The sequence below is a fragment of the Pseudorca crassidens genome, chromosome 6 (genome assembly GCF_039906515.1).
Source record: "Pseudorca crassidens isolate mPseCra1 chromosome 6, mPseCra1.hap1, whole genome shotgun sequence".
Taxonomy (NCBI): Eukaryota; Metazoa; Chordata; class Mammalia; order Artiodactyla; family Delphinidae; genus Pseudorca; species Pseudorca crassidens.
The window spans coordinates 26,183,330-26,202,607 of record NC_090301.1 but is presented as its reverse complement, the minus strand read 5'-3'; the positions used below and the strand labels follow the sequence as shown (position 1 = coordinate 26,202,607).

At 37.0% G+C, this 19,278-nt stretch overlaps 1 pseudogene; it reads left to right on the top strand.

Annotated features, from left to right (window-relative positions):
- Positions 1-12,865: 12,865 nt before the first annotated feature.
- Positions 12,866-18,693, top strand: LOC137225991 (synaptotagmin-like protein 3 pseudogene; annotated as a pseudogene).
- The last annotated feature ends 585 nt before the right edge of the window (positions 18,694-19,278 follow it).

The window sequence follows — 19,278 nt, the reverse complement described above, 5'->3', positions numbered from 1 at the left end:
AGCACCATCACCATGATACCAAAACCAGACAAGGATGTCACAAAGAAAGAAAACTACAGGCCAATATCACTGATGAACCTAGATGCAAAAATCCTCAACAAAGTACTAGCAAACAGAGTCCAACAGCACATTAATAGGATCATACACCATGATCAAGTGGGATTTATTCCAGGAATGGAAGGATTCTTCAATATATGCAAATCAATCAACGTGATATACCATATTAACAAACTGAAGGAGAAAAACCATATGATCATCTCAATAGATGCAGAAAAAGCTTTCGACAAAATTCAACACCCATTTATGATAAAAACCCTGTAGAAAGTAGGCACAGAGGGAACTTACCTCAACATAATAAAGGCCATATATGACAAACCCACAGCCAACATTGTCCTCAATAGTGAAAAACTGAAAGTATTTCCACTAAGATCAGGAACAAGACAAGTTTTCCCACTCTCACCACTCTTATTCAACAGTTTTGGAAGTTTTAGCCACAGCAATCAGAGAAGAAAAGGAAATAAAAGGAATCCAAATTGGGAAAGAAGAAGTAAAGCTGTCACTGTTTGCAGATGACATGATACTATACATAGATAATCCTAAAGATGCTACCAGAAACTACTAGAGCTAATCAATGAATTTGGTAAAGTAGCAGGATAAAAAATTAATGCACAGAAATCTCTTGCATTCCTATACACTAATGACAAAAAATCTGAAAGTGAAATCAAGAAAACACTCCCATTTACCATTGCAACAAGAAGAATAAAATATCTAGGAATAAACCTACCTAAAGAGACAAAAGACCTTTATACAGAAAATTATAAGACACTGATGAAAGAAATTAAAGATGATACAAATAGATGGAGAGATATACCATGTTCTTGGATTCGAAGATCAACATTGTGAAAATGACTATACTACACAAAGCAATCTACAGATTCAGTGCAATCTCTATCAAACTACCACTGGCATTTTTCACAGAACTAGAACAAAAAATTTTGCAATTTGTATGGAAACACAAAAGACCCTGAATAGCCAAAGCAATCTTGGAAACGAAAAATGGAGCTGGAGGATTCAGACTCCCTGACTTCAGACTATACTACAAAGCTACAGTAATCAAGACAGTATGGTACTGGCACAAAAACAGAAATAAAGATCAATGGAACAGGATAGAAAGCCCAGAGATAAATCCACGCACATATGGTCACCTTATCTTTGATAAAGGAGGCAGGAATATACAGTGGAGAACGGACAGCCTCTTTATAAGTGGTGCTGGGAAAACTGGACAGCTACATGTAAAAGTGTGAGATTAGATCACTCCCTAACACCATACAAAAAAATAAGCTCAAAATGGACTAAAGACATAAATGTAAGGCCAGAAACTATCAAACTCTTAGAGGAAAGCATAGGCAGAACACTCTATGACATAAATCACAGAAAGATCCTTTTTGACCCACCTCCTAGAGAAATGGAAATAAAAACAAAAATAAACAAATGGAACCTAATGAAACTTCAAACTTTTGCAGAGCAAAGGAAACCTTAAACAAGACCAAAAGACAATACTCAGAATGGGAGAAAATATTTGCAAATGAAGCAACTGACAAAGGATTAATCTCCAAAATTTACAAGCAGCTCAGGCAGGTCAATAACAAAAAAACAAACAACCCAATCCAAAAATGGGCAGAAGACCTAAATAGACATTTCTCCAAAGAAGATATACAGATTGCCAACAAACACATGAAAGAATGCTCAACATCATTAATCATTAGAGAAATGCAAATCAAAACTACAATGAGATATCATCTCACACCAGTCAGAATGGCCATCATCAAAAAATCTAGAAACAATAAATGCTGGAGAGGGTGTGGAGAAAAGGGAACAATCTTACACTGCTGGTGGGAATGTGAACTGGTACAGCCACTATGGAGGATAGTATGGAGGTTCCTTAAAAAACTACAAATAGAACTACCATATGACCCAGCAATCCCACTACTGGGAATATACCCTGAGAAAACCATAATTCAAAAAGGGTCATATACCAAAATGTTCATTGTAGCTCTATTTACAATAGCCCAGAGATGGAAACAACCTAAGTGTCCATCATTGGATGAATGGATAAAGAAGATGTGGCACCTATATACAATGGAATATTACTCAGTCATAAAAAGAAATGAAATTGAGCTATTTGTAATGAGGTGGATGGACCTAGAGTCTGTTATACAGAGTGAAGTAATTCAGAAAGAGAAAGACAAATACCGTATGCTAACACATATATATGGAATTTAAGGGAAAAAATATCATGAAGAACCTAGGGGTAAGACAGAAATAAAGACAGAGACCAACTAGAGAATGGACTTGAGGATATGGGGAGGGGGAAGGGGAAGCTGTGACAAAGTGAGAGAGTGGCATGGACATATATACACTACCAAACAAAAAATAGATAGCTAGTGGGAAGTGGCCGCGTAGCACGGGGAGATCAGCTTGGTGCTTTGTGACCACCTAGAGGGGTGGGAAAGGGAGGGTGGGAGGGAGGGAGACGCAAGAGGGAAGAGATATGGGAACATATGTATATGTATAACTGATTCACTTTGTTATAAAGCAGGAATAACACACCATTGTAAAGCAATTATACTCCAATAAAGATTTAAAAAAAAAAATTAACTGTTGGAAAAATAGCCTCAAAAATTTAACTCACTAGCTACAAACAAGAAAAAGCTTAACACCAATTGGTGGGTCCTTAGCTTTTAAGAATATATAATTAAGTTTTATTACCTTATAAGTGATTTGGATTAATTATGTCCATAATAGGCTGATGTTCATTCTCCACTTTAAGGGAGGAGATGGCAGTTTCATAGAACCCAGTCTTTTATTGCAATCCTCAGCATTTCGTTTCCTGCCAAGGCAAATCTGCTACAAAGCCCCAGTTCCTCTTAGGAATTACTGAAATGTGACAGGTGTTGATTTGCTGGTATCTTTCTCAACACATCCAAATGAGCTAAACAAAATGACTTTTCTACCCATTTAGGCAGAAAAATAAATGGGGGCACCAGCTAATGAGGGGGGATGTAGAGTTAGCTGGACTCGAAGCATTCCAAGCTGTTGGCAGCTGGAATCAAAAGAGGAATCCGGCAGACAGTTGTTCATGTTTATTGCTGAATGTGAAATTAGAAAGATGCTTCATCTTCCCCACAGGTGCAAGAACATACAGTTATTAATTACAGCAAAACATATTTATTGACAACCCCAAGCATACAAAATCCCACACTCAGCAAATGGCTTCCAAATTTCATCCAAAAAGCACTTTAGAATCAATACAAAAGCACTGCAGGGTTGACACATCTGTGTCTAGTAAAATACTGTATCCTGAAAGCATGGCATAGACTCTCTTATTATTTATATAGTTGAACATCATCAATGCTTTCTTTGTTCTTGTAGGAAACCTATAGACAAAAAAATATCCCCTAATTTCCCATTGTTTTGATTGGTAGGATTACAGAATATTAGAAAGGTTGAACTGATTTTGCTTTTTTTTTTAGAGGCTTTAAAAACAATTTTATCCCTTCATTGAGCCATGGGACTGATTTACTCATTTGCTCATTTACTAATTTAATAAAGGTCTATTGAATACCTATTATGTGGCAAGTACTGTTATAAGTGCTATGGAGAACATACGTAAACAGGTAAGGATTTAAAATCTTATAGAATCTATATTATGAAGCAACTAAAACATACTATAAGAGAGTATTTGATCAAATGCTGAATTGTAACCAATGGACCTGACTGTAACCAATAGACCAGAGCCACCTTAATTCTGAGAAGGATAAGCACTTGAGAAATTTACAGAGGAGGACATCCTGAGTGAGGTTGCCTACAGACACTGAATGGACACACATATTTTATATAGTTCTCTCTCTCTTTTTTTTTAACTTGTCTCATTCCAAATAGAATTTGAGACAACTTACAAAAATGCATGCAGGACAACATGATAAAATAAATTAGAAAATAAAACAAAATAAAATAAAATAGAGATGGAAAAAAACGACACCATGCAGTGATTCTAGGGCTGAGCTCAGGACTCCAAATATGCACCATAAATTTCAGTCTGGCTTTTGGAGATGGGTCTCAGATTTGGTCCTTTGTTTCTTGGCAGCAAGGGATAGAAACAAGATAGGGTACAAGAGATATATGATCCCAGATCAGAGCACACAAGTTGCTAGTTGCTCCTATATATAAATATGTAAGATAAATAACTCCTATAAATCCTTTAGAGGAATACTGTAGGGTATAGTGGATTAAATCCTCAAACTTGTATATGATATAAACATTAGATTTTATGGCTGATTGTATGTCATTACTCTCAATGTAGGTCATTAGTCTGATAATCTAGCTTTATTTATTCAGTTAGGAAATACTCAAAATACTGAGCATTTGCCATGTGCTGGACTCTGCACTCTGAGATGGATAAGGTCTCAGAGATGATGTACTGTTTGAAAATAGCCGATAAAACAAACAAATCACTAAACTTGTTTCAAATAGTGGTAAGTGTCATGAAAATTATACAACAGGATTATGTGATGGAGAATAACTAGGAGGATGAGGAAGCCTCTCTGAAGAACAATAATTGAAGCACATTTAAATGATGGGAAGGAAACAGTCATGACAAGATTAGGAAGAAAGTTATTAGAGAACAACAATTTTTAGGTTTCAGAGAAAGAAACAGTTCTGGTGAGTTGGAGAGATAACAAGGAAACTGGTGTGGCTGGACTATAGTGAATGGGTGGAGATGGGATTAGAAGGCATAGTAACCTGTGGTAAGACATGTGGGTTTTATTCTAAGAGCAGTGGGAAACAGGTTATAGGATTTGGAATGTCTATAAAAATGGGTAATTGACATCCTCTTTGAGTTTTATTTCCTGTCAAACAATTAAAAAATATTGAACATTGGATGATTTGACCATATCTTCTCTGGCAAACCCTGGAAATCAGAAGAAATTCCCTTAAGGTCAGGACTGCGACTCACTTCTACTTGTTATCTGAATTTGGGTAGAATATTTGACAAGCCATATGATCTCAAAGCATTTTTTACTGTCAAGTCGATTTCAACAAATGAATAGAGGGGCATTCAAGTTCCTCAAATTCTATGACAGATAAGTATATAACATGGTCATAACCATTTTATTCTGAGAAAAAAGAAAAGCCAAAGCAGGTGTTGCCAGTTGTTCACAGTAGCCATAAAAATATCAATAAGGCAACAATAGAATGCTTAATATTAATCAAAGACAATTTCTGGTATATCTCCAAGATAAACTGGTTAGAAATATATACCCCTAGGTAACTAAATGAATTGACCTATGATATAAACTTCTTAACTATAAGCCAGTTAAACTTTGCTAGTCTGCCAATTAATTTTAAAGCTTTCAAGTAGGTGTTATTAAGCCATACTTTCTGTCAGTAATTAGGTGACAGAATCAGTTATCCACTGAGTCCACTCTTAGTTGATGACAATAAAACACATGATCAGTATATACAGATACTCCCTCTCCCAAACTTTTGGTCTTTTCTTGGGGTAGCGAGGAGACTGATCTTTCTCACCAGTCAAGTCAGCCAGTGTAGACGGTTTGCTTTCTATAACCTGGGTCCTTGAGTCTTTTTGATAGAGAGGGTTGCCTTGGAAATAAGAGTTTGATCATTATTCTCAAGCTGTTGACAGCCTCATCAAGCCGGTTGAGAGGAAGATCAGGCTGGGCAACAATAGAAGTTTAGATTATATCCCAGGAGCAATGGGAAAATGTTGATTTAAACAAAATACCATGATCAATTTACTTTTAGGATAAGTAGTTTGTGCACATGGTACATATGATGAAAAAGTATGTCATCCGGCCACAACCGTCCCCCACGGTAGTCATTTCTCTTCTCCAGAGCAGGGTAGACAAAAGCAATAACAGATCTGCAGAAGAAAGCAGACAATGACTACTTGACCCTTTTATGCTTTTAATTATTGTAACTTTGAAATATGATTTAATAAAAGACTTGTCTCTTCTTGTTATACTTCAACTATTATAATCTCCCAGCTAATTCTTTTTTTTTTTTTTTTGGTGGTACGCGGGCCTCTCACTGTTGTGGCCTCTCCCGTTGCGGAGCACAGGCTCCAGACGCGCAGGCTCAGCGGCCATGGCTCAGGGGCCCAGCCGCTCCGCGGCACGTGGAATCCTCCCAGACCGGGCACGAACCCGTGTCCCCTGCATCGGGGGGCGGACTCTGAACCACTGTGCCACCAGGGAAGCCCCCAGCTAATTCTTGATGTTAGTTTTTCTATATAAAGTTTACCATATCTTGTTCTAAAAGTTTGCTTTAGTAACTTTGTTTTTGAAGTATAACATATATACAGAGAAGTGCGCATATCATACATATACAGATTAACAAATTTTCACAAAGTGAACATACGCATGTAATCGTCACCCAAACCAAGAGACAAAATATAACCAGCTCCCCAGACGTCACTTCCGGTCTACCTCCTCACAAGGGTAACCATTACCCTGCTACTAACACCATAGATTCATTCATTATGCCTGCTTTTGACTTTACAGAAACAGAATTGTATACATATATTCTTTTGTGTCTGGCTTCTTTGGCTAAAAATATGGTAATAATACTCATCCACATTGTTTTGTGTAGCTGTAGGTTGTTCATTCTCATTGTTAAATCATAGTCTGTGGTGTGAATATACTATTTCTTTTTTATCCATTCTACTATTAAGGGGTGTTTGGATTGTTATTGAAATAGTTGTTTTATTGGCTATTCTGAATTATACTGCTGTGAACATCCTTGTCCATATCTTTTGGTGGATATGAGTTATGTTGGGCTTTTATCTGAAAGGAGAACTGCTGAGTCAGAGAGTGTGCATACATTGTCAGCTCCTGTAGATACTGTCAAGCAATTTTTCAAAGCTGTTGAAACTGTTACACTCCCGCCAACAGTAAATGTTTTATTCTCTCCACACCCTCATCAACACTTGTATGTTTTTAAATTTATTTATTTATTTTGTATTTTAACTCTCCTGGTAGATGTGTGGTGATGTTGTAATATGGTTTAAATTTGTGTTTCAGTGATGACGAATGAAGCTGAACAGCTCTTCATGTTTGGTCATTAGGACACCATTTATTGTAACTGCTTGTTCAAATCTTTTATCTATTCTCTATTGGGTCATCTTCTTTTGTCTTACTGATTTACAGGAGCACTTTATATATTCTAGATTTGAGACTTTTGGTGACTATAGTTGAATGTATGTGTTTGTGTTGTATTACAAATTTCTCCCATTCTGCGGTTTGCTTTTTTCAGAATTTAATGAAATATTTTGATAAATCTTAAGTTCAAACTATTAAATTTAACTATGTTTTACTTTTTTTAAACATCTTTATTTATTTTTGATCAGACATTTTGTTCACCATTTCAGAATTTTTTTTTTCTAACTAAATGTCATGATGTGTTTGCCTTAAATTTAGAAACTTTATATTTCTCTCGTTCACATTTACATTTACAATCCATCTAAAATTTATTTTTGCATAGAGTATGAAGTAGGAGGTAGGGTTTATTGCTTTCCCAGCCTTGCTCTTTGAAAAAACTGTCCTTTCTCCAGTGTACTGCTTGTCTTTTTTTATTTAATGAGGTCATCCTAAATTTATAAATTAATTCATTAAGCTTTGACATCCAAGAATAAGGATTGCTTTTCCATTTATCCTAGGCTTCTTTGGGTCTTTTCTAAACCTTGAAGTAACACTTTAAGGTTTTCTACATAAGGATCTTTTACTTTTCTTAAGCTTGTTCCTAGTTATGTTATTTTTTTTTCATGATCACCTCCATAAAGAACATGTTCTCTTCCATTACACCCTCTAATGGACTTTTATTTGTATATATTGAGGCTATTATTTTCACATATTGATTTTGTATCCAGCCATCTTAACTGAAGTTTTTCATTATTTATAGTTATTTTCAGTTGCTTGAGTTTTCTAAGTTTTCATCTGCAAATAATTATTTTTCCTCTTTCTGTTCACTTTTCACTTTTTTTCACTCCTCTTTCTTCTAGTTATTTCTCCAAAAGAATTATAAATAATAATCGTGATAGCTGATGTATTTGTGTTTCTGATCTTAAGGAGATGCTTCTAGGCTTTTTCCATTAAGCATAATCATGTTAAGAAAAATATCAGTTACCTCTTATTGTATTTAGACTTTTTATATTCATATTAATAAACAAAATTAGACTGTGGTGTTCGTTTCTGTTTTATCTTAGTCTGGTTTAATGTCTCTGATATACTAAGAACTTAAAAATTAAAGGCATGATATCAATCCAATGTGAAGTTGTCCAGCACTGGCACCTTTTTGTGGAGGAGGGGTTGACTTTTGAACATCATTTAATCTAAAATAATTGTTCTACTTAGGTTTTCTATCTCTTTTTGGGTTATTCTTAGAACTTTATATTTTTCTAGGAAAGTTATTCATTTAATTTAGGCTTAGAGTAAATTTGTTTAGAGTTAAGCAATATACCTCCATGTTTTAAAATTTATATGTGGTTGGATCCCCATTACTATTCTTTTGTGTATTTGTGCTTCCCCCCATCCTTTGTTTCTTCATTAGATTAACTAATAGTTAATGTGTTGTATCATTTTTTCTTCCTCCCATTCAAAATGAACCTACCCAGATTTATTCATAGTTTTAAATGTTCTTTTTTTCCTGTCATTGATTTCTGCTATTCCCTTGACTAATTATTTCCTCCAATTTTCTTAGGTTATTTTGTTTGTAACATCATTTGCTGATTGATCTATTAATTTATTTTTATTATTTCTCTATAATTAATATGTCTCCAATGCTAAGAATACTACTCTAAGCCACCATTTTATCTGAATCCCATAGGTTCTTATTGCAATTGTTTTAACTTTAGTTATTTCCTAACAAATCTGCAATTTGAGTCCTGATTTTTAAATCAAATAATTCTGTAATAAAAAAGCCCTACATTTCCAAGTATTTTAACTGTTTTTGAGTTTTGTTATTAATTCCTAGACTTATTGCATCTTGAAAAAAAATCACATTGTTTGCTATATTTGTACTTTTTAAATTTTAATGAACAGTTTTTTGTGTCTTTACATATGGTGAATATAATTGAATTTCCAAGAGTATATACAAACAAGGTATGTATAGTGACTGATTTTTTTTTATATTTTTCACTTGATATATCATGGCTAGAGATAGGCAAATTTATTTTTGTGTATTTCACTTATTGTCCTTATAGATTTTATGCTTTGAATTTTAATGCTCTATTTAGTACAAAAATATTCAGGGTGGGATGATCTTTATTGCATATTGTATATCATATTTTGTATATGGCATATTGTATTGATATGGCATATTATCATTAAAAATGCCCTACCTTATTTTATTACTTTTGTCTTTGTATTCAGCTTGGTTAGCTCTTATGATTATGGCCAAATTTTGATTTTCTTATTTTTATTTATTTACTGATTTTAAATTTGCATGTGCCAGGTAAGTCTTTGTTCGTAATTTTGTTTTCAGTCTTCAAAGTCACATTTATTTAAATGCACATGCATTTATTTTATGTAGCCAACAGTTAGGTTTGGTTTTTATGTGTCCACTCCTGTTTTTGTTGTTGTTGTTGTTTTGGGTTTTTTTATTTTTTGGTTTTTTTGGTAAGTCAACCTTTTCTTTCAGAACACTTTTAGAGTTACCGAAAAATAGCAAAGGTTGTACAGGAATTTGACATATAATTTAGTATAAATTATAATAAAGTCCATACTTTATGCAGTTCCTTAGTTTTTACCTAATATTCTTTTCCTGTTCCAGGATCCTGCTGACCTAAAACAAATAAACTGCCAGCTATTCCTCCTGCAAAGCAGGGTTTATTTAGAATCAGCAGAGGATTGTAATACAGGGTCTGCAACCACGGCAAGCCACACACAAGTCCAAGCACAACAAAGGAAGACCTCTTTTATGAAGAAGAAAAGGAAATTTACAGGGCTATAGTAAGTAAAGAATCCATGGCTTTTCATTAGCTGAGTGTTGCCGGGAAAGAAGAGGAGTATTTCATCCTGTTGTTGGACTCTGCTTTCACAGAGCTTGAGCGCTCCCCCTTCTGGTCTCTCAGCTCTGTTTAATTGAGGCTTCTGTTTATTTCTTACAGTCCCATCCAGGATACCAGGTTACATTTACTTTGTCTCCTTAGGTTTTTCTTGGCTGTGAGATTTTCCCAGACTTCCCTTGTTTTTGATGAACTTGACAGTTTTGAGGAGCATTTGTCAAATACTGAAAGTTCTTCAGCTGGGATTTATCTGAAATTTTCCTCATGATTAGAGTGAAGTTATGTGTTTTGCGGAAAAGATACTACAGAGGTGAAGTGTCATTTTCATTACATCGTATGATGGGTACGTACTATCAGTATTAGGTATGACTGTTGATGTTAATATTGGTTCCCCAACTGAGGTACTGCTTGTCAGTCTTCTCCATTGTAAAATTACTCTTCATTTCCCCCATTCTATGCTGTACTTTTTGGAAGAAAGTCACTATGTGCAGCCCATATTTAAGGAGTGGGGAGTCATACCCCATTGCTTTGAGAGCAGAATATTTATATAAACTATTTGATATTCTTCTGCAATGAGTTGTCTCTTCTCCAGAATTTATGAATGTAATCACTTATTTACATAAATATGGGTTCAGGTCTTTTCATGGTTTCACACTGTTATGGGTTAAGTTGTGTCTCCTGAAAATCTATATGTTGAAGTCTTAACCTCTAGTACCTCAGAATGTGACTCTAATTGGAGATAAGGCCTTTAAAGAGGTGGTTAAATTAAAACAAGGCATTTGGCATAGGTTCTAATCCAATCTGACTGATATTCTTATAAGAAGAGGAAATTTGGAGAAACAGAGTGGTACCAGGGATGTGAGGACATAGCAAGAAAGTGGCCATCTGCAAGCCAGGGAGAGAGGCCTTAGGAGAAACCAGATCTGCTGACACCTTGATCTTGGACTTCTAGCCTCCAGAACTGGGAGAAAATAAAGTTCTGTTGTTTAAGCCACCTAGTCTGTGGTATTTTTTTATGTGATCCAATCAACCTAATACAGATACTTCATTTCATTTATTGCTGAATATCCATTTTATGGGCATACCACAGCTTGTTTATTCATTGGCCTATAGAAAGACATCTTGGTTGCTTCGAGTCTTTAGTGATTATAAACATTTGGTGCTATAAACATTCACATGCAGGTTTTTCTGTGGATATAGAATTTTAAATCAGTTGTGTTTCCTCTGCTTCATCTCTGATAGTTTTCCTTGTTCTTAAATCTGCTTTGTTTGAAATTAATATACTGCTTCCGCTCCTTAAACAGTTAGTATTATCATGAGCTATCTTTATTTTTAACTTAAGTCTTTATATTTAAAGTGGGTTTCTTGCAGACAACATATATTTCAGTTTTGTTTTTATAGCCATTCTGAAAATCTCTGTCATTTCATTGGTATATTTAGATCATTTATATTTAAAATGATTACTTTACTAGCTTTGTCTTTTAACCTTTATACTTGCTTTATAAGTGATTGATCTACTACCTTTACTATATATTTGCCTTTCCAGTGACGCGTTTTCTTTCTTATGTTTTCTTATTATTAATTATTGCCTTCTCTTTTTAGCTTAGAGAAATCCTTTAAACTTTTCTTGTAAGGATGGTTTATTGGTGATGAACTCTTTTAGCTTTTGCTTATCTGGAAACCTCATAATCTCTTTCAATTCTGAATGACAACATTGCTGGGTAGAGAATTCTTCATTGGAAATTTTTTCCTTTCAGCACTTTGGAAATATATATCATGTTACACTTTCTGATCTGTAAAGTTTCTGCTGAAAAATCTGGTGATTGTCTTATGGGGTTTCCCTTGTACATAATAGTTGGTTTTTTGTTTTTTTTTTTTTTTTTTTTTTTTTGCTGCTTTTATAATTCTCTCTTTACCCCTAACTTTTACCATTTTAATTATAATGTGTCTTGTTGTATTTCTCTTTAGGTTCATCTTTTGGAACTCTCTGGGCTTTCTGAGCCTGGATGTCTGTTTCCGTCTCCAGATTAGGGAAGTTTTCAGCCATTATTTCCTCAAATAATTTTTCTGTCCCTTTCTCTCTCTCTTGTCCTTCTGGGAAGCTAATAATATGAATGTTATTCTGCTTGATATTGTCCCAGAGTTCCCGTACAGTACCTTCACTTTTTAAAATTCTTTTTACATTTTGTGGCTCTGTCTGGGTAATTTTCATTGCTCTTGTAAGGTCGGATCTTAACAAACGGCACCGCGAAACAGAGGAAAGCTTCAAATGAGCTTTATTAGGGAGCACTCCCGGGCGAGGTTCACTGGTCCGAGAGGAAGGGGCCAGAGAAGTCGCGTCCAGTACTGGATGAGGGGGATTTTTATTGGGGTAAAAGCAGAAGGCGGCTTGCAAGGGGAGGGGGTGGTTTGCTATACAGGGTAATTCCTTATTTGGTGAGGATACAGCAGGGCCAGGTGTTGGTTGGTCTGTTGTGGGGCATAAGCCCATTTTCCCTTCCCGTCAGCCCCATTGTTTTCTGGGCAGGAAGTTAGAGTTTCTTGTTGATTCCCAGAACAGGTGAGGTCGTTATGTCCCAATGCCTCTCCTACCTCATACTGGTCGATGTTTTCTCTTACCCCCCGGGCCTCCTTTCACCCGGGCCTACGGACCTTACAGCTCTGTCTTCTAGCTTGCTGATTTGTTCTTTTACTTCATTCAGTCTGCTGTTGAATTCCTAAAGTGTATTTTTCACTTCAGTTATAACTTCTGTTCTATATTTTATTATATTTTCTATCTCTATGTTGAAGCTCACTGTGTTCACCCATTCTTCACCTGAGTTCAGTGAGCAACTTTATGACCATTACTTTGAACTCTTTATCAAGTAGGTTGCTTATCTCCATTTCATTAAGATCTTTTTCTGGGGGGTTGTCTTGTTCTTTAGTTTAGTTTGGGATTTGTCTGTCTCCTCATTTTTCCTAACTCTCTATTTATATGTATTAGGTGAAACAGGCTACCTCTCTCAGTCTTGAAGGAGTGTCCTTATGTAGGATATTATCTGTGGGGCCTGGAAGTGAAGTCTCTCTTGGCCACCAGAGTCAGGCACTGAAGAGGTGTCCCTTGTATGGGCTGTGCGTACCTGCCAGCTATAGCAGGGCTGCAGCTTCTGTGTAGGGTGGGTGAGGCACAGAGTGCTTGCCTGGCCTAGTTGTGGTGTGGCTGCTACATGGGGTGAATATGGGTTTGGGGCACTCACCCAGCTGGGTTGTGGCATGGGGTGGGCAGAGCACGTGCACCGGTGCTAGCAGGTTAGAGAGAGGGCACCAAAAATGGCACTTGCCAGTTCTGTCATGAGCTAGTTAGGATGAGATTACAAAAATGGCACCCACCAGTGCTTCCATCCCTGGCGAAAGTCCCAGCAGTTTCCTGCTTCTCCAGCAGCAGCTTTAAATCTGTAAATAGACTTCCTTTTCTTATGTTCTAGGCATTTTCAAACTGTTGCTTTTGTGCTGGATATCAGTGCAAATGGAACAGTTCATGAGCCCTTTAAGAGAGGAGTCTCCATTCCCTACAATGCTATGGTTCTCCTGGACTTAATCCACATTGATTTTCAAAACTGGATATTTTGGGTGCTTGTCTTCTGGATTCAAGGGTCAGGGTGCCTGATGTGGGGCTCGATTCCTTCACTCCTTGAGGGAAAGCTTTATATTTTTGGTGTATCTCTTGATTGTAGGTCACTGCTCCTGGGGTATCGTCCAGGGTGAGACTGTATCTCTGTTTCTCCTACCTGTCTCCATGTGCCTCTTATCCTTTATTGTAGACACACTGTTCATCTACTTTTCAGGTCCTTTTCAGAGGAAAATCATTCCATATGTAGCTGTATATTTGTTGTGTCCATGGGAGCAGCTGAGTTCAAACCCAAAATATTTTATTTTATCTACATTTATCTCTTTTCTGAGTTCATGATCTAATGACCTATATCATTTTACTTCCCAGAATGAACAGTAAGAAGTTAGTATATATTTCTATCTTTTTAGCCCCTTCTGTCTATGAAATGATTTCCATGGATTACATCACTTTTCTTAGGTTATCTATTGTTTACCTCCTTTAAATAAACTTATACTACTTATATAATTTTCTGTTTCAGTAATATATTTTATATTCTGTATATGAAATTTGAGGGAATCAGTCTTACACACTTCTATCTCCTTCTTTTCCCAGTTATCATTTCCATCATTTCCAGTTCTAAAATTCTTCTCCCCAAACCTCTTCTCTATAACTCCTACTGTGTTTTAGCCAGCTTGTTTTCTTTTCATTACTTCTCTGATGGATTTGATTTTTTCTGATTCTTTTTACTTCTTTCCTGAGCTCTGAAAGATTATGTTTCATCTCACTCTGTTGTTTCACTATGTTTTTTTCTGAGTTTTTGTAATTCTTTTTGAGCTCTTTGATTACTCTACTTGGCTATATTGAATTTATGGCAATATGCTTGGCCTACATTTTTATCTGCTTGGTGGCAATATTTTTTCTATTTATTGTTTTTGGTCTGCCTTTTGCTTTTTCTGTTCCTTCTTAAAAAGTATTTTTAAATGATTTTGTCTGTGCTGTATCCTTTTAAAATTATTATAATTCACTTTTTAATCACATTTGAGTCAGCTATTTGCACTAAGCCTATGTGGGAATGTGTGTGGGCAATAGTATAAGTGGCAGAGATTAATTTGTATATGAGTTGTTTAGGCTTTATTTGCCCTCCTGTTCCCATATAATCTATTGTCTTTTCAGTTGCCCAAAATGACTGGAATTAAGACTCTCCTTAGACTCACCTGCAGAATATTTTCTGTAAAGATGGCATGCCTGTGTCATCTCATTCTGTAGTACCAAATCTAATCTTGGGAAAGTCCAGTTCCCAGTCCATTTGTTTTGTTCCTATTGCTCTAAATAATGTACATCAGTCAGTATCTCAGCAGGCTGGGTAGAGGAGAATGAACTATCAAAGGGAACTGAGATGGCCAGTCACAGCAAAGTAGAAGGAAACCCTGGAGGATCTGTCGTCACAGAACTCAAGGAAGAAAGTATTTTAAAAAGGAGAGAGAGGCCAATTATGTGAAATGCTCTTAGGAAGTCCTGTAAAATGAAGAATTAAAACTTTCTTTGAGTCACAAAGATTATTTGCATTATTAAAATGTGTTTTCATTGGTGGTATAATAGAAGCCATACTGAAATGGGTGAAGAGTCAATAGAGAGTAGAGATACTAAAGGCAGAGAGCTCTTTACAAGAGTTAGGGGAGAAAAGAGACAGAAGAATAGGTTAGGAGAATGTAGGATCCAGGGACACTTTATCTTTCTTAATTTTTAAGGGAATGATTAAAGCATGTTTAAATAGTAAAGGGTAGGGTCTAAGAGAGAGAGAGCAGAGAGGCCAGGGAAGATAACCTCTAGCTGTGGAGTTATAAGAAGGTGGCAGGTAAGGCCCTTTTTAGGAGGAGGGATATTTCCTCCATTTTCAAAGTAGAAAAAGAGGTGAATCCAGGTGTCTATGTGAGTAGGTCTGTGTATTTGGTGATGAGAGCTGTGAAAACTTCCTTATCATGTTTCTAATTTATTAGCAAAATCAGAGAGAGTGTCATCCATTGAAATTCCAGAGGATAGGGAAGGATCAAAATTTAAGGAGAAAGCAGAAGACTTGAAATGATTATTGTGGAGAGTAGGAAAGCTAGTCAGGCAGTCCTAAGGGCCTTGCTGGGTTGGGAAACCATAAATGTGCCCCACTGTGTTATTTTTCTCCAGCAATTTGGAACCATCTAAAAAAGAAAGATTAAAGGTAATGACCCTGGCATCTCAAGCCTGGCCGAAAGAGTTTCTGTGTTGTCTCTCTCCAACGTACTTTAATACTAGACCAAAGAGAAGCTAGTTTGACCTCTGTAGAACAAACTCCCTTTGTTGCTTAACTGAGGAAAATCATGTGGTAGATTCGCCATGTAAGGTATTTCTATTCTCTTAAATAAAAGCTCCCCTTGGAACAGTGATTGGTAAGGCCAACAGGTGGATTCCAAAGTAAGAAATCAAAATCCGCCTTCATTGATTTTTCAGTCATTTGCCTCAATTCTCTACTTCAAGTTCAATTTGGAGTGCTTTTTACATACTAACATTGTGTCTAGCTGCATGATAGTCACGATAGATAAAGAAACATGAAGCATAGACTGTTCTTCAAGGAATTCATGATGTTCTGAGAGTTTACTTTTAAGAGACTATTATCTCTTAACATTCACATCAAAACTTTGAAAATGTGTTAACTCTTCAAATATTAAATTTACATGTATAAATCTAAAACTAAATTATTTCTAGAGCAATACATTTTAAAATATACTGTTTCTGTAACACATTTGACTTAGAACTTTCTGGCTTTGCTAGTATTCTGGTAACATTTCTCCTTTAAAAGAGTAACAAACTACATTTATAGAGTTGAAGACATTATTATATGGATATATTTTTTAAAATTAGAGACAGTTCAAATTTTCCCAAATTCTATTTTTTTAATCTATATCAGAATTTGAACTGCTTAATTTCCCCTTACTTCTCATACAATGCTGAGGAATGTCACAAGTGTTAAAAAGAATTTAAAATAATGTTCTCATGAGGTGATGGATTGTAAGCCACACTTGAGTGTGTTGAAGAGTGAGCAGGAAGTGGTGGAAGAAAAGATAGCAGACAATGATTTCCAGGGGGAAGAAAGTTAACTCTTTTATTGAATCTTAAGTACTGGTGTGCATGAAAAATTTTACTGTGTATATCTAAGCCCAAAATACAGAAAATGAAATGAAACCTGTCATTTTTAGATGCTTTAGGTCACCTATTCAGAATTACTCAAAAAGAGAGATGCTATAAATCTTTTTGTGCAAGAATTGCTTTTGTAAAAAGCACGTGTGGGTAGCTTTCATTTAAGTCTAAAATATTTTGACAGAACAAAACTTCAACTAGAACCACTGTGAGTGATTTAAATACATACATTGAGATATAAAATGGCACTAATCACATACTTCAGCTGTCAAAATCCCTGGCAGAGTAGATTAGTGAAAAAAAGAAGTTATAAAAGAGCAAGAGAAAAAAATCTAAAAGGGAAAAATAGATGGTTATAAATGCAGCAGATTTCCTCTGAACATTCCAATGTTTTCACTAAACAAGTCAAGAAAGGATAATTTAAAATCTCTACAAGAGGATTTAGAAAGTCAAAATAGATGTGAAAAAGATCATACACGTGACAGCTAAAAGAGTGGGGAGAAATCCCTAATAATTTTTATCTAAGGTCTTTTAATCTCGTTGAATTTGAATGAGATTCTAACTTGGAGATGTTAAGAAATCTAAGATCAGACTGGATTCTCCTATTGATATTCAGCTGGAAGTGTAAGTCATACATAATTTAAATAAAGAATAATAAATCCATTTGAAAGGGCTAGATCAAACTCACAGAGATATGTATTATTCTCCCAGAACTTTACAGACTCCAAAGGCAAGAGGAAGACCCCAGAAGTCATGCAGTTCATTTTCCTGTTCTAAGAGAGCTCCAGAAAGACAACTTTGTTTCTTCTAACTAAATTTGCAGAGAGGCAGTTGGTATACTGCTCGTCCAAATTCCCCCATTAAATTTTGGTTCAATGATTTATTCTCCATTGTCTTCAACATCTTATTTATTCAACAATTAGCAAAAACCTAGCATACGCATCAAGGCCTGTAAGAACCTTGCCTATGGGGAGGAAAAGAAGAAAAAGTGCAATCCTTATGTAAAGACCTATCTGCTGCCTGACAGATCCTCCCAGGGAAAACGCAAGACTGGAGTCTAAAAGAACACGGTGGAGCCGACCTTTCAGGAGACCTTGAAGTACCAGGTGGAGCCTACCCAGCTGGCGACCCGGCAGCTGCGGGTGTCTGTGTGGCACCTGGGCACGCTCGCCCGGAGGGTGTTTCTTGGAGAAGTGATCATCCCTCTGGCCACGTGGGACTTTGATGACCGCACGACCCAGTCTGCCCATTGGTATCCGCTCCAGGCCAAGGCAGAGAAAGACGAAGACAGTGTTCCCACGAATAACAGAGAACTTGTAGTCCGGGCCAAACTGGTCCTCCCTGCAGGGCCCAGAAAGCTCCAGGAGGCTCAAGAAGGGACGGGAGATCAGCCATCACATAACGGTCAGCTCTGTTTGGTAGTGCTGGGAGCCAAGAATTTACCTGTGCCCTCAGATGGTACCTTAAACTCATTTGTTAAGGGCTGTCTCACTCTGCCAGACCAGCAGAGGTTGAGACTGAAGTCCCCCGTCCTGAAGAAGCAAGCCTGTCCCCAGTGGAAGCACTCCTTCGTTTTCAAAGGGGTCACCCCTTCTCAGCTGAGGCAATCCACCCCAGAATTAACCGTTTGGGACCAGGCCAACTTCGGTGTGAACGACCGCTTGCTGGGAGGCTCCAGGCTTGGTTCCAAGGAAGAGCCAGCGGGCGGCGCGGACTCGTGCTCACAATCAAAACTCCAATGGCAGAAAGTGCTTTCCAGCCCCAACCTGTGGACAGACATGACCCTCACCCTGCACTGACCGGAGGCTCCGGGCGCAGTGGGTTTTCAGGTGCCGGGGCCTGATGGTCGGCTGCGGGGCTGGGCGTGCGGGCACGGGGGTGGAGGGTGGCGAAGGGCCCTGGGGGCTGTGAGCTCTCCCCATCTACAGCCGTCCTGCTGCTGAGATGCTCTTCCACATTCCTCTATGAGTATTTAGACGGAACCATTATCGATGCTACGTTAGTTAGGTCTCAGGTTGGTTATCTGTGCTTTGAGAGATGTGGAAAATGACCCGATTTCAATGAATGTTCAACAGTTAGAAAAAAAAAAAAGTCAGATACTGTAGTAATCCCTGAAGTAACAAAGGTAAATAAGAGGAGCTCTTTCCTTGGGAAACTGACTGCTAAGTGGAATGAACTGGGTGCCCTGGAGGTATGGGGAAGGGACTATAAACCAGATGGAGGGGCCTAAGCAGTGTATTTGAACTTAGTCTTGAAGGTGCAGTATAAATTAGCTAGGAGAAAGAGTGAAAGCGGAACAGTTCTGGAAGAGAAAAGAACACATGCAAAGATAAGAGGGAGTGAAGAGTGTGATGGCTTCCAGAAGCTCCATATACAGTGGGTAAAGGCTACTGCAGGTAGGAGGTGAGCCTAGAGTAACACTTTCCAAAATATCTTT